The following is a 14626-nucleotide window of genomic DNA, read 5'->3' as shown; positions in this document are numbered from 1 at the left end:
GTATAAACAAAAAGAACAACCACAAAACAACTAAAACTGGATGCTACAAAATTGTCATAATAGAACTTTGTCCCAAAGAAGATGTAGGAGAATCCCTGCTCCTTCCTTCTTTGCAGATGTATACTGCAATAGAACTATGGACATGGAACAAATGAATATAAAGTTGGACTTGGTTGATATGTTGTTTAATTTAGCTGGATTGGTTTTCTTTTCCTTTCTTCCTTTTCCTTTTGTTGTTATGAGGAACAAATCTCTGAAAGGGTTAGATAGAATTTGCCTTGTTGGAAAATGACAGTGATATACAAATGGAATAGACAAATAAAAATAAAGATTCAAGTACCCTAAAATGAAAGACTCAGGTCAATTATGTAACTGTTTGTTTATTTCTTATCTATAAAATAGCACTTACCTCTAAGGGTTGTTTTGAGGATTGTAAAGCACTTAGAAAGTATCTGGCAAAGCTTAAGTACCATACAGATTGTAGGTATCATCATTATTATTATTATTATCATCTGATAGTACATAATATTTACTTTTGTCACTCATATATTAATTTATTTCTATCTGATATTCAAATAGAATTTATTTTTTATCTTTGGATTTTCTGGCTTTTCCCCCATTGTCCACTATCTTTGTTCACATTTCCACTATAAGCAGTATCTCAATGTTGGTAGAGAGACAAAGAAATTAGGGCTCTAGGATTACTAGGGGTTGGAAGGAGAGTATATGTCTTTCAGGTTATTAGAATCTACCACAGAATTTATCTTTGCCTGAACATGTGAGCCCCAGAAAGGAACTAAAATATTATGTTATCATCCCCAAAAGGTTGCTAAGTTTTCAATAACTACTAACCCTTTTTTCCTATTTCTATATAACTCATTTGAGGTTTCGCTATGCATGAATTATGGACCTTTTGATGAATATATCAGAAAAGAACAAAAGGTCATGTATGGATCAGGTTGTAGAGCAGTTTACATCTTTCTGGGAATAAAATTGGCCAAGAGATAGAGATACAAGATATTCCAGTGTTTATCAGAGTTTATTGATTACCAAAAAGAATACTCATGAGAGTGAAATACAGTGTTAAAGTCATCACCAACAAGCTATTTGCCATAATTATATTTTATTGATACAAGAGTCTTTAATTGAAGCAAATAGTGAGATGGTCAAGTGAATGGACTGCTGGACCTAGAGTCAAGAAGACTTGAGTTAAATTAATCCTCACATACTTACTGGCTATGTGACCCTGAGTAAGTCTGTTTGCCTCAGTTTCTTTGTATACAAAATGGAGATAATAAGAGCCTCTGCTTTTCAGGGTTATTTTGAGGATAAAGAGATACTATTTTTTAATAATTTTTTTATTTGTAACTTTTTTAAATTTTGATTTTCTAATTAAGCAATGTGTGGGGAGGGGAAAAGTTTCCACAGATGTTCAGATATGCAAGAAATTAAAGCCAGCTTAGGAACAAGTGCATAGTAGTTTGGCTTTTGGTAAAATCTGAGTAGAGCAGTGTGAAATAAGTTTGAAAATGTAGGTTAAAGCTAGATTGAGAAGGACATTAAGTAAAAAGGTGAGAAGTGAGCTTTTATCTTCTTCAGATTGGACAGAACGGAGGACAGACTTAGGAGATCTCTTCCCAGATGCTCCTCCATTTAAGGAGTCCCAACCAGCTGATGAAATTAACTCTGAAACTATCATTTCCTCAGATCATTTCTTACCCATGCTATGAGACTTCATCGTACCCCTACACTAAGTAACTCTCTCTAGCTCCCTTTTCAGATTCATTTTATGTAGGGTCTCCCCAATTAGATCATAAACTCCTTGAGGTCAGGGGCTGCATTATCCTTTGCTTTTTATCCCTAGGACTTAGCATAGTGCCTGAAGTACTTATTTATTGACTCTGACTTTAAGGAGTTTGCATATTTTTTTTCATTAGGCAATGTAGGACCATTGGTGATTTATGAGTGGAATATGGGGAAAAGAAGGGAGGGAGACATGATCAAACTTATCCATTAAGCATATTACTTCAGTAATTATGTGAAAAGATGGATTGAAGAGAGAAGAGACTGCAAGCAGATTAGTTCAGAGGCAATTACTCTGGTCTGGGCAAGAAGCAGCATGAGCCTAAACTATACTGGTAGCAATGACAGTGGAGAGAGAGGAGAATATTATGAAATAGTTTCAAAAAGTGATTAGTGAAAAATATAATAGGATCATAGATTTAGAGCTGGGAGGAGATCTTAGGGGGTCAGTTAATTTGAGCTACTCAATTTAAAGATAAGAAAATTGAGTTGCAGAAAAATTGAGAACCTTGTCAAAGGTCAGACAATAATTAACAGGTGAGATTTGAATCCAGGTCCTCTATCTCTGGAGCTATTTCCAAAGGGCACTGCTTCAAGATAAACCAATAAAATCTTATATTGAAGTTTAGAGTAGAAATAACTAGAAAAAATATTCAATCAACCACAATAGGACAGTTAAGACCACATTTTTGTGAAATCATTTTATCATAGGAAAAAAAAATAATTAAAGAAACCAGTACAACCCAATTATGCTTAACTAGCCGTTAGTGGCCTTGAACTAATAAAAACTACGGATGCCAATAGTGAGGACCACCAGGGAAGAAATTAAGTTCACTCTCTGGATAGCAGCTACTAGAATTCTGCTGCCCTTCATCGTGCACCCGCCTCCAGTAAAATGCAATTTAGCAGCAGAATATCTGTGAAAAGGGGAAATTCTCTACTTTAATTCAATAACCATATACATGTGATGATATTTTCACTTATGCATCATGGTTATTGTCTCCCCTGAAACAAGTCATTTTTAAAAAAATGTAGACTTGCGCTGCAATTATTACAGAAATATATGCAAGGAAAACAAACTATTTTATTTAAATCATTTTGATCTGAAGTAATGTAAGAGATTCTTATTAAAGGTAAAATGTATGGCAAAACAAAACAAAAAAGTCATATACATGCATATATACCTGTATATTTATATGTGCGTATATACATTATATATGTACATCTATATGCATACATATGCCTTTTTATTTTGCAATATACATGTGCCTCCATGTGTATGTATGCATATACGTATACTATTTGTGTATATAGTGGTACATATACATACATAGTATGCATATACATATATATATACACACATATATATGTATATAGTGGCACAGTTAGATAGAATGCCAGGCCTGGAGTCAGGAAGACTAGCTGTGTGATTTTGGCCAAGTCACTTAACCCTGTTTGCCTCAGTTTCCTCATCTGTAAAACGAACTAGAGAAGGAAATGGCAAGCCACTCAAGTATCTTTTCCAAGAAAACCCCAAATTGGGTAACAAAGAGTTGGGCACAACTGAAATGAACAACAACAAAAACATGTATGTGTGTACATGCATATACACAACTTTTCATTTGTTTCGCAATACACATTTGCCCTTTAATTAGGATATGTCTTTGTATGTACATATATATATATATATACACATATAGATAGATATTTGAGTGTGTGAATGTGTGTATATGTGTATGTGTGTGTGTGTGTGTGTGTGTGTGGAGAGAGGGGGAGAGAAAGGAAGAAAGAGAGAGCATATGTCCTTCTGGTGCCCCTCTCCCCTTCCCATTTCCTTTGCAGATGCTCATTGCCACTCCTGATGACCACATGAAAGTTTAAGAACTACCTCTGGTCAGTACCGTTCCCCTAGCCATGGGCCCTGTGCTTCTCTTGGTCCCTGTGGCCTTAGCCTCTTTCATTCTGGCCTTTGGCACTAGAGTAGAATTTGTATGCTTCACATCTTTGCAACCACTGCTCGGGAGCACTCAGAAGTTGCGATCAGGTGGTGATGCATTGTTGGGAGCCAGTGCCAGAGGGCCCAGTCTTCGAAGCACAGACAGAGCCCTGGGTGACCTGGTTACACCTTTTCTACTTTGTGATGCACACTATAGCTTGGTTTCTCATTTTTAGTATCATCTTGGTTTTTGAGTATCCTGAGCTCATGAGACTCAAACAGGTATGCTGGGGGAGCCATTGGCTCTGAAGTCCCCTAGGGCACTGAGACTCTTTGAGCACTTGAGACATCCTGTGTGTGGAGCTCCTGACAGTGCTATGAGCGGTGCCCTGACTGGGCCTTGACAGAATCCTCTTGGCTGCACTGCTCACCCTCTACCTGGGCCTGGCACATGGGCTAGACCAGCAATGCTTGTGCTACCCCTGTGCCCAGCTTCAAAGAATGCTTCAGTTACTTGCTGGGCCTCATGATGTAGATGCTGAGTGAAATCTAGCCCCTAGGATGAAACTATAATCCCTAAGCTGTAAAGCCCTGACTGTCCCCAACCCCTACTCCCCATTCAAAGTTCTATTGCCTGAAATCCAAGAGCTATCCTAGAGAATCTGTCTTCTGGTTTCCAAGTTCCACTCCTAAATTTGAGGTTTCCATACCTACTCTAACTTGAGAGGCCACCCCTTGAAGCTTGAGGCTGCATGCTTCTGGGTCCTTAGATGCCTCCCACACCCCCAAAACTATCTCTTCTGAATTCCCAGCTCTACAGTCTAGACTCCAAATTTCTCTCCCTGTGGACTTTAGGCATGGTTCTCTGGATGTGGTATGGAGCTAGCTCTCTGACTTAGAGCCCATACTCAGATTCCAGATTTAGTATTTCTTAATCCAGAATCCCACTCCCCTACCTAAGGATACCTCAATTCAATCTAGAAAGAGAGATGAGAGACTGGGGGAGGAGTGAGGATTTTGCATCTGTCCCCAATGATAGGCCTCTTTCTGCCTATTTCTCTCTCCAAGTCCCAGGGGAAAGAGGTTCACCCTGATCAGTCCACTACCACTGATCCCCAAACCCATTCTCAGGGACCCCTCCTTTTCCTATATGTCTTTACCTACCCCAGAGTTAGACTGGAACTGAAGTGTTTCCCAGCCTCCAGACTGAAGTACCTTTCCTTAGATCCCTATCTCCCATCCTCTAGCCCTCCCCTTAGCATCCTCAAGGTTCTTTTTAGAATTTCTCCCTCACCACTTAGGCTCTATGTCCTCAGAGCAGACATTGGGAGGATGGGGCAGGAACCTCTTCACTCCCCATCCCAGTGCCTGCATGTTTCCCAGAGAACATGTAAGAAACTGGCAAATAAATCCAAATACCATGACTTTTCTTCAGAAAAAAAGAACTATCTCTGGTCAAGTAAGACACATAGCTTAGTTAGGTCCTCTATTTGTCTGCTGAATCAGAACATCATGGATATAGTAAAGCAGACATCCATAACTCAACTAACCCTCTTCATTCTCTCTCTGCAGCTATGAGTACCTCTGTTACATCAGGAGGGTTGAGTACCTCAGCCACAAACCATGTGCACATTTTCAGCCTCGGTAAACCTGCTCCAGATATGTGGCTGCCTCCATTTTATGCCTCTTTTTCTTTTATATAAGTTTTTGTGAGAATTCAAAAGGCATGGAGGCCTACAGTCACAGCTGTATCTTCCATCAGCAAGATGATAGTAGTTGCATCTGTTGGAGAAGGAGTAGAGTGCCTAAGCATCAGTAGGAATGGCATAGAACCAAATTAAAAGTCAGAAGAGGAAAAGAAGAAGAAAGAAGAAGGTGGAGGAGGAGGAGGAGAAGAGGAGGAGAAGAAGGAAGCTAATGGAAAGAAAATGAAGCTTGGCACTTGATCAAAATGTGCTCGGTAGAGGTGAAATATGAAATGGCTAATTTGAAGCTTTGTAAAAACTTTTAGGTCACAATGAGGCTTGCATATTAGCCTCTCAAATGACTGCTAGTACTAATACGTTACTGAATTCAGTCTTCTTCTTTCTGTTATGTCCTTTATAATTCTTTTGTGCTTAGCATCCTCTTTTCTCTGTGGGAATAAAATATATTTTTTTAACTTGTGGATTGTTTTTTATTTTGTTTTGTTTCATGTTTTGGTGGGGGAGAGAACCCTAGAATAGAATGTGGCAGTAGTACATTGTGTGTAATGGCAAGAACAAGGATATGACAGCCTTTGTCTGTAGCTGATGTCAGGTGGAGGAATAACTCATGGGAAGAGGGCAGATAAAGAAACTGAGTGATTAGGGTACTTGAGGGACAGTAAACATATATTTTGATTGATTGAATGTCTATCTTGGGAATTATTATTTTTATTTTGAATTTAGCTTAGTTTACAAAAACTGTTATCACAATTCAGGTTGACCTTTTGCAGGTCATTTTGGTGTGATTTTTGGCATACCAAGATACTTTCTGACTCTTCTCCTTTAGAACAATCTTTATTAACTCACCTTATATAGTTTTTGTAAGAAAGGTGTTTTCTAAACCTTTAAACCCATATTGGAATGGGCAACCTTGGAAAATAGTGATTTCCTTATGCACTAGACATCTTTAAGAAAAAGATATATTGATTAATTCTCAAGCATGTCGTAGAAGATGTTATGTTTCAGTAGCAGTTGGACCAGATGACCATAGCATCATATAATTTGATCTCTGAGGGACTTCAGAAGTGATCTAGTTCAAAGGCCTTACTTTACAGATGAGAAATTTAAGACCAAAAGAGGTTAAATGACTTACCCAAGATCACACAGGCAGCAAACATCAGAAATAATATTTGAAGATAGCTCCTCCTTTCTACTTTGTTGACTACCTGGCAGCTTTGTGGGACAATGGATATCACTGGGCCTGGAGTCAGGAAGATCTGACTAAAAAACAGGCCTCATACATACACTAGCTCTGTGATTCTTGTTGAGTCATTTGCTTTCTTTCTGCTTCAGTTTCCTTAAATGTAAAATGGATATCATAATAGTATTTACTTCATAGAGTTGTTGTAAGAATCAAATGAAATAATATTGGTAATGTACTTGGCATAATCCCGGGTACATAGTAAATACTTTTTAAATGTTTGTTCTCTCCCCACCACTCAAACACGCTTCGTGATATCATTAGTTTCTTCCAACTTTTGAGTGTTTGATTCATGGTACAATACTGCATTACTTTACAGACTCAGTGGATTTGGGTGACAATCTTGTTTAACATGCTTCACTGTGACATACCTCCTTACTTTGAAATAAGGGCTTTTGAGGTCTTATCCTGATTTCAGTGCTCACTCGCTATGTAACCATGGGGCTCTTTGTTTCTTAATTTCATTGCCTACAAAAATAGATATTACCTACCCCTACCTTCTTGGTAGGTGCATTTAATGAATATTTGATATGCTATATGTGAAAGCTATTTACAGATATATGTAAATCAAAAGTCTTATTCAAATAGTCTTCTTTGAAAGCCGTGGTTCTTATCAAATGATAGGAAGGCATTAAATCACCATCATAAATGCAGTGTGCCACTTTTTGAAATCCTATATAATTCTTACCATAACTGCAGGTGAAAATGTCAAAAGGCGTATATTGAAAGAGAGACAAAAAATATTGAATTCACTGACAAGGTGACTCTTAGATCCTTGATTTTTTCATGTTCTGGGCATGAGTCAGTAATAAGTAAAGCATGCATTATATCTAAAATCAGTCCAATACAATTTAATTAATCTTGGCCTAAATAAGATCTCTAACTAAGCAAAATCATTCCAAGGACATATAAGGCTGAAAATAGAGAGAAAACTACAAACAGAAAAAAATAAAAGATTTAGCAAAAAAAGTCCAAAATACATTTTAGCTAATTTTTTCCATCAAGAATGATTGTTTTTGTTGTTTAGTTGTTTTTCAGGCATGTCCAACTCTTCATGACCCTATTTGGGGCCTTCTTGGCAAAGAGACTGGATGGTTTGTCATTTTTTTCCCCAGCTCATTTAACAGATGAGGAAACTGAGACAAACAGGATTAAGTGACTTGCCCAGGGTCACACAGCTGATAAGTGTCTGAGGGCAGATTTAAACTCAGGAAGATGAGTCTTCTGACTCCAGAATTGGCACTCTATGCTCTGAGCCACTTAGCTGCCCCAAAGTGGCTATTAGTAATGGGGAACCACTACATTTGGATCCTAATATCACAGTCTCATATCTGCTTCTACAGTAGAGAGAGAATAGCAGAGATAATTAAAGAAAATGATGTGGAAGAATGGCTGGACTGGACCATGTGGATATAGACAAAGGGGATCCGTTCTGGAGACAATAAAATCATGGAGATCTTGAAGGATGTAAATGCAAGGTATATGGAGGAAAGGAAGATAGCAAAGGTGTGGAATAAATCTTGGAAGTTATTAACATCCCCCTTCCAAAAATAAAAAGGTATCTGAAGGAATATAACTATTTTTTCTATACAAAGCCCTCACGAGAGCCTTGTATACACAAATCAAAGACATCCTCAGAAAGGAGACAAGTAAATTTTTGCAAGTGACAGTCAACAATGGATCATATCTTTATCATTTCACAACTGAAAGATATAGAAAATAAAATCCCAATATTCCCATTGGTTGTAGTTTTGTAATTTATTAAGAAGAATTTGACTCAGTAAAACAAAACAAATTTTTAACAATTATGAAGATCATTCAAGACTCCTTGGAAGAGATAATAACAAAGTAATTCTGTTCAATGACCCTTTGGTAATAAAACTCAGGCAATGCATAAAGTAAGGAGATAATTGCTCAATAAAAGGATGTACCATTGTGATGGAGTAGATCCAGCCAGAGTCCAGGCCAAGGAAAGATTCCATATGGATTGTGATATCCTCCAGATGCTCCTCTTTGAGATTTGATTATGCTGATCACGTCAAGCTCCAGAATGTTGCAGAGCCTCCTCTGAGAGCTCTAGAAACCCTGAAAGGTGTTTGGCCACATGGAAATGAACAAGTAGATAACAAGTATATATTATCCAGATTTTAACATATATTTGCATGGACAGCCCACAGAATTTGTCCAAAGTATGCATATCTGGAATGTACAGTTGAGAAAGATGATAAGCTGGGCCAAGGGTTCTACAGAAAGAGAAGATCAGTGTGGGTTGCTTGTAAGAAATTGCAAAGTGAGGGCAGATAGGTGGTGCAATGAGTAGAGCACTGGCCTTGGAGTCAGGAGCACCTGAGTTCAAATCCAGCTTCAGACACTTGACACACTTACTAGCTGTGTGACCTTGGGCAGGTCACTTAACTACAGTTGCCTTGCCTTACCACCTCAAAAAAAAAAAAAAGAAATTGCAAAGTTACTGATGAAAGCAAAAGCCCAACCTTTCAATACTAACATTTTTCTGGTTTAACTATATAGTGGTGAGACATGGGATATCATTGCATTGAAAGAACTAAAAATAAATAATACATGGAAGGAAATGAAGAAGTGAATATGTGAACAAACTGCAGCATATAATACACAAGTGACTCCAAAGAACAACATGAGGAAAGGGCATCATCTGGGATCATAGGATCAGAGTTTAAGAGATGAAAGAGATCTAATAAATTATAGAGTTCAAATCCCTCATTTTGCAAATGACGAAACTGAGGTCTAGAGAGCTAAAATGAATCATCAAAGGAATTACATAATGGGAAGAGATAATGAGCTGGCAAACTGGCAAGAGCAGGTCAACAAGAAGAAATTCCCTGCACTAATATAAGTCATTGGCAGCTGCTTTGCAACCTAAAGCCTTAAAGACTTCCCTGGGAAATCAAGAAGTTAAAGACTCCTCCAGGGTATATATTGGAGGCAGGATTTGAGTCCAGAAGACAGTTCTTTGTCTACTGTGCCTTTAAGCTTCTCTAAACTAGGCATTTGTAATAAGTCTTTTTAATCCTTGAGACATGAAAATATCTGAAACCTACAGAATTCTGATGGGTTCCTCTAAATGAGAAAAATTCAAACCCAGGAAGGTTATTTAAAAAATTCAGATCTCAGAATCACAATTCCCATTAAGAGTCTCTAGGCAATCTCAGATGCCATTTATAACACAGGATAAAACAGCAGTAAGTCCAACCCTGTGGCTTTAAATAGCTTTCCTCTTCCTCTCTCCCCCCACCAGGGTTAGGAAACACATTTCATATTCTTTCTACCACCAGGTATGTGGATTTCATCACTGTGGTGATAAAGCCACTACATAATTAGCAGAAGAGTGGGTCAGCAGCAGCAGGATGGTTTCAACTCTCATCATTCCAGAGTAACATTCCAATCCTAATTGGGGTCCCATGGTTGTCAGCAGCTTGCATGATCAAGTTTTTAATTCTTTTGCCTGCCTTCGCTCTGCTATCTTTGGTCTGGTTCCACTGTCTCTCAGGGATTAGCAACGTGCACATTCTCTGTCTAACAGCTTTATTTGTCTCTGGGAAGCATTGGGCTTTGAACTTAATACTACAAGAGATCAGCCCTTCTAATGCTGGGCTCTTTATTTGGAAAATTCCTGTTAATTGATTGTAAGTCTGCCTTAGACTTCAGGTTATTTTGTTTTGTTTTGTTTTTTAATTTAGTTTACAAGGAAGACCTTTCAGGGTGCTTTGGAACCTCATACGTATGAGTCATCTAGCTTGCTAGGAGTCTTTTCCAGCTTAGTTGTGGGCTGTATCCTTCATCAACCTCCTCCATGGGCTATTAAGAGGAAAAGGCTTGGCAAACCATAAAGCACTATATAAATGTGAGTTATTATTATTTCTGTGAGTTCTTGAGAGGAGAGGGCAACACCAACTGAAATTCTGACAGCTGCCAGTGGTTTCCACGCCACTTACATTATTCCTCATTTGTGTCTTCATTCAAAAGTGTTTCAAGTTCGGGGCTGCTGCAGTGAAAAAGCATCAGTTGAAGGAATCTTACATCTCAAAAGTCATGAGTTCCCTTAGCATAGGGATGCGGTGTGACTATAAAATAAGAATTAAAAATTCATAGAGTGTTAACATTGGGAGGGCCCTTAGGTATCATCCTGTGTAACCCTCCCATATTATACATGACAATACTGAGGCCCAAAGCAAAGGAATGACTACATCAAAGACATGGAGAATTTTGTAGCAGAGCTGAACCCAGGTCTTCTGACTCCAAACCCATTCACACGTTGCCTCTTCAAATGGTTTTCAGTTGTTAAATATTATATGTACTGCCACGTACGTGTTTTTCTTCCAGCACATTATCCAGTTCCTTACACAATGTAAGCACTTCATAAATGCTTATTGATTGTCCGATTCAACATAGTCATTTCAGGTTGTATTCCAACAATACTACTGTTCAGAGCCATAAATGAGGAGATTTTCACCTTTAGTAAAAAAAATGGTGACAAATAGTAGGACAACCACAGGTGAGGTTGTATTAAGAGCAGGGGCAGTCTGACTTTTATTATAAATGGGACTGGGGAAAGGAAACCGGAACACTTGAGAGGCACATCAGAACATTGGAACCATATAGGGAGTGGCTTGCACTAAAGATGTGGGGACAATGGTCATCATGGTAAGAATGTGGTGCTTCATAGGGAGGAAGTACACCCTGCCTTTCAAATTCTAGATATTGGTGCCATAGAGCAAAGTCCGGTTTGCCTCATGCTCATTATCTCTCCACCAAGGCTTAAGATAATCTTTGAGCCCCTCTTTAAAAATGCTCTGCAGACATTATAATATTTTCTCTTCAATGTCTTTCCTCAATGGTGGCAAATCCCTTGAGAGTTTATTTGATTTCTGAAAACAGGTAAATAAAATAAAATTGTGCTATTAATGTGTATTAAAATTTAAAATAAAATCAAGTGAATGACATATGTGACCAAGCTGGGTAAGACTGCTTTCTGTTGTCCTACACTAGTGAGACAGGGCTCCTATATGGACTCCAAAGGTAATTTCCAAAAAGCAGTTCTCAAAATGTTCTGAATTCTGGAACACAAATATAGCTTCCCCAATTGAGTAATCTGAGAGATGGAGTTGATTTAAATGAAGTTTCATTATGTATATTAGAAGCCATTCTCACCCCTTTTCAGTCCCATCTCACAGGGTGGCAGAACACTTGACTTTGCTCCTTTCTGGTTGAACAACCTTATTCTAGTTACTGGATCTCTTTGGACTCAGTTATAAAATGAAGGCCATTTCGTTTTCTAATGTCGCATTTCTTTATACAGCCCAATGTTCACTGGTACTGACCCTTTGATATCACTATGCCAATTGCTCCTCTGTACCTGGATTTACCTGGCTTCGAGTTTAAATGCCACTACTACTTGTGACCCATTTCAGGAATCTGTATGTGACCTCTGCTATTGACCTGGGCTTCTGTTTCAGACGGGGCTATCACCACTGACCTTTTCAACTGAAACCTAGTCACTGCTCTCTGTTCTTCCTTGCCCTTACTTCCTTTCCCTGACTGTTCAGGAGTAGTCTAGCTGAAAGCTCTTTCCCAACTCCCTCTTCCATTTTCTTCACTCTCCCACCACTGCTTCAACATCCTACTGGGGCCTACTCTGTCGCTAACAAAGACATATGATAAATGCAATTATATTTCCTATAGGTTCCAACTTCACCCCTGACCATTAAAAGATTGTGAAAAGGAATTTTTTTAAAAGCCTAAAATAATCCCTGTTTTTACAAACATAATTTATTTAAGGAGATATAACTCCTAAAACTTTTAAAAATAATAAATTCTCTTAAAAACAGTTCTGGACAAGCAGCGGAGATGCCCAAAGGCTACTTATGATTAATTGTTAAATAATGGTTGGCATTTATATAATATTTTAAGGTTTTCAAAACTCTTTGCAAATATCATCTCATTTCATCCCTACAAAACCCTGGTAGGCAGGCTCTGTTATTACCTCCGTTTTACAGATGAGAAAACTGAAGCAAACAGAGTGGTTTGCCCAGGATGACACAGCTAGGAAATGTGTGAGGCTGGATTTAAAATCGGGTCTTCCTGACTCCAAGGCCAGCACTTTGGAGGCAAAAGAGATCACTCAGTTATCATGGGCACAAAAATAACAGCCTCTCGGATTTGGAATACATCTCAACAGCTGTATAGTCCATCTAAAATTTTGAAGTACTGAGTGAAGTTGTTAAGGGCAGCACCATGGCCAGCTATCTCTTCATTTTCCACCCAGCTGTACCTCTTTGGACTTCTACCTGCACTCCTCCCTCCTCCCCCATTCTTTGGCTTCCTTTTATGGGTGGTCTTCCTCCATTAGATTGTAAGCTCATTGAGGGGAGGAACTCTCTTTCTTTTACATATTTGTATCCCTTGCACTTGGCATACCGCCAAGCACGTAATAAGGACTTAATAAATGTTTACCAACTGTCTGACTATAGAAGAAACCCTTTTCACGATATAGTGGGCACATGGTTGTTCAGCCTGTGCTCAAGATCTCCATTGAGGGGCAACCCATTGCCACCTGAAGTCACCCTTCCATTTTGGGATTGCCTTTGTCATTAAGGTGTTTTGTTTTCCCTACATCAGATCTCCTTGTGACTCTATAATTCCCACTGATTGCTTCCAGTTATTCTCTCTGGGGAAAACCCAACATGTCTAAATCCCTCTTCCAAATGACAGCCCTTAAAGGACTTAAAGACAGTTATCACATCTCCCCTGAGTCTTCACTTCTCCAGGGTAAACAGTGGCACTTCCCAGTTGTAACTAGCAAATATGGCATTGGGCAAACACCTCAAAATGTGCCAGGGTCTAATAGCACAAAATATGCCTTTCAATTGAGAAAAATTCAATTTATTAGGGTAGGTAAGGGGAAATAGAAAACTCAGGATTCTGCAAAATAGTTGTTGGAGAGGCAACTACTGGAGGATGAATGAAGGTGAGACCAGGCTCCAGGGCAACTGACCAGGGAGAGTTGCCAGAGGGATTAAGTGCTTCCTAATTTAACCAAGTGTTTTGCCTACTAGATCCTAAGCATATTTGCTTTACCAGTTAGAGAAGTACGAGTATAGTCGGTGCCCTTGGGCAAAGCTCTAGTTACCCTGCCCTAGTTATGGATTTGCCAGGTCCATTAAGTAATCATCATATGACCCTTTACCCTTCTGGTCCTCCTCCTCTGGAAGCTTCCCTGCTTGTTAATGTCCTCACTAAAATGGGGCACAATATGCCAGATTTGTCCTGACCAAGAAGGATTACAATAAAACTATCACTTCAGATTTCATTGCTCTTTCTGGCTGCCATATCACCCTATCGATCCTTATGCTTTCAGGCCACTAAAACTCCCAGATATTTTTCAAATGTGCTAGCAAAGTTTCTTTCCTTTTTAAATTCCACCTTATTAAACGCATCCTGACATTTTATTTTGTTGAATCGTTGCTGGATGCTGACTTTGTTCTCCAACACGTTAGCTATCTCTCCCAGGCTTGGGTCATTATGCATGTTTAATAAGCATACAATCAATACCTTTCTCCAAATCTTTGTTAAAATGTTAAACATTACAGAGTTGAGCGCAGATTTCTAGCAGGGTGGAGTGGGGGTTGGGGGTTGAAGTGGGAGGTGAAGAGTGGGGGGAGGGAAGGGAGAACAATTAGTGAACTCCTACCAAGTTGAAGGGCAACTAGGTAGTGCAGTGCATAGAGTGCTGCGGGAGTCAGGACAACTCCTTTTCCTCAGTTAAAATCTGACCTCAGCCACTTACTACTTGAGTGACCTTGGGCAAGTCACTTAACCCTGTTTGCCTCAGCTCCTCATCTATAAAATAAGCTGGAGAAGGAAATGGTAAAATGCTGCAGTATCTTTGCCAAAAAAAACCCCAAA

At 38.9% G+C, this 14626-nt stretch overlaps 1 pseudogene; it reads left to right on the top strand.

The window, feature by feature from the left end:
* The first annotated feature begins 3717 nt into the window (after positions 1-3717).
* On the top strand, positions 3718-4285 carry LOC118852684 (annotated as a pseudogene).
* Positions 4286-14626: the final 10341 nt, after the last annotated feature.

Source organism: Trichosurus vulpecula, chromosome 6 (assembly GCF_011100635.1).
Source record: "Trichosurus vulpecula isolate mTriVul1 chromosome 6, mTriVul1.pri, whole genome shotgun sequence".
Lineage (NCBI taxonomy): Eukaryota > Metazoa > Chordata > Mammalia > Diprotodontia > Phalangeridae > Trichosurus > Trichosurus vulpecula.
Note: the sequence above shows the minus strand (reverse complement) of the source record. Positions and strands in the feature narration are given on the sequence as shown.